Source organism: Schistosoma mansoni, chromosome 1, assembly GCF_000237925.1.
Source record: "Schistosoma mansoni strain Puerto Rico chromosome 1, complete genome".
NCBI classification, from domain to species: domain Eukaryota; kingdom Metazoa; phylum Platyhelminthes; class Trematoda; order Strigeidida; family Schistosomatidae; genus Schistosoma; species Schistosoma mansoni.
Window position 1 is genome coordinate 21175316 of NC_031495.1, and position 2314 is coordinate 21177629.

The 2314-nt window shown below is 40.7% G+C and overlaps 1 non-coding gene across 1 annotated transcript; it reads right to left on the minus strand.

Moving 5' to 3' along the window:
* Nucleotides 1-1143: 1143 nt before the first annotated feature.
* Smp_tRNA_01200_His_GTG.1.1 lies at nt 1144-1214 on the minus strand. The gene has a single exon. It is a non-coding gene (tRNA).
* Between the last annotated feature and the right edge of the window lie 1100 nt (nt 1215-2314).

Below are 2314 nucleotides of genomic sequence, written 5' to 3' on the forward strand. Positions count from 1 at the left end.
GCAAGTGAGGATTTCTTTGAAGACTACATGGAGCTGTTTGAAATCTGGTGCACGACTGGAACAGATATTAAAGATGGTGAATTCGCAGCTGACTTCCAGACATTCATTGGCAAAGATGTGTATAACCTGATAAGGCATCTGGATTTTCCAGAGAATTCAGTTCCATTGTCATAGGAATCTCACAGTGAATTACTACTTAATCATGTGCAGTGTGCTAACCAAATACCTGACGAATTGTTGACCACAGAATCGAAGTGCGGAGACTTGTACACAACTCGAACACTCTCTTAATCTCATGCTCAGATAGAAAATATCGAGACCATGGAAACAACAACCGATTCTATTACCGCTGCGAAGTTCAAACATCAGGAGAGGAGACGAAATCTTTCAGTACAGAAATGCCAGACAATATACAAATGAAACAATAACAAAACTGCTTCAACAACAAAAATATTCGACCGAACATGGAGTGATTACAGACTGCTGACGTCACATACTATCAAGGAACTGATCTCCAACAATCCAAGAATATTCAAAAATCTATGGTTCGTATGCACATCAGTCACATCAACCAAATACATTACAAGGATTCAGGTGAGTCGGTTCCAATTTCCGTTGTGAATTACAATACTGATGAGTACATTCTAGATCACACACACACACACACAGTCTATACTCAATACACAAGCGAACAAAAAACATGACGGACCTACTGAGAAGACGAATAATAGACTACAGAAATCTGGATTCCCATATAAGCTGTAACCGTTGTGTTATTCGTACCAATTGATGATTCCATAGTGCTTCATTCTGCAGCTAATTCAAATTGAGAATATAACACGTTGAGTTGTGCTCATCGTATTATGTCTGCATTAGATTGGACTAATCTGGGAATTCTTAGCGAATCGATACGAATAATTTCAATGATCATAATATTATATTAACTGAGATGCAGTCAAATGAGGACTGACGTGCTGTGTACTGTATCGGAAGTGTACGACGGAATGCGGTCTATGACTTGTATCGGTGCGTCGGGACACCAGTGTCAGTGAGGACTCAGTTGAATTGGAAGTGTCAATTGTGGATTGATTGGGGTGAAGTGCAGTCGATGGTAGTGAATGTGGAGTGGCAAATAAATGTAATGTCGCTGCCAGGATTCGAACCTGGGTTAGTGCGGCCACAACGCAATGTCCTAACCACTAGACCACAGCGACGATGAACGTGCGTCCCAACGTCACGCTCTCACAACACACACACACACACACACCATCGCCATCACACAGTCACCTCCACACCAACGCAACCACACACAATAATCAATACTCTGTCGAATTCAATCGACCGAACTGAACACTTCACACACGTCTCACTCACCTTCATCACACCATCGACAATCTCACTCATTCCCAACAATAACAACGAAAACAACAATTTAACAACACCAACATCCACGACTCCTGAATCACAACATATTCACCAAACACTACAACACCAACTAACTAACACACCTACTCAATCCACATACACATCAACCACAGCTACGTTGACACTCACATCGGTAAGTGCATCACGTCAAACCGATGTTTCACCGACTGTCTCATTCCTTGTTCTCATCGTGTTCTGTATTTATTAAATTGGACTATGTTTGCAGTTCGTAGTTAGCACATCATTTCGACTAATTGTAATTGTCATATTGGCGTCAAGATCGAGTCAGTTGGATATTTTTGCAAGTGAGGATTTCTTTGAAGACTACATGGAGCTGTTTGAAATCTGGTGCACGACTGGAACAGATATTAAAGATGGTGAATTCGCAGCTGACTTCCAGACATTCATTGGCAAAGATGTGTATAACCTGATAAGGCATCTGGATTTTCCAGAGAATTCAGTTCCATTGTCATAGGAATCTCACAGTGAATTACTACTTAATCATGTGCAGTGTGCTAACCAAATACCTGACGGATTGTTGACCACAGAATCGAAGTGCGGAGATTTGTACACAACTCGAACACTCTCTTAATCTCATGCTCAGATAGAAAATATCGAGACCATGGGAACAACAACCGATTCTATTACCGCTGAGAAGTTCAAACATCAGGAGAGGAGACGAAATCTTTCAGTACAGAAATGCCAGACAATATACAAATGAAACAATAACAAAACTGCTTCAACAACAAAAATATTCGACCGAACATGGAGTGATTACAGACTGCTGACGTCACATACTATCAAGGAACTGATCTCCAACAATCCAAGAATATTCAAAAATCTATGGTTCGTATGCACATCAGTCACATCAACCAAATACATTACAAGG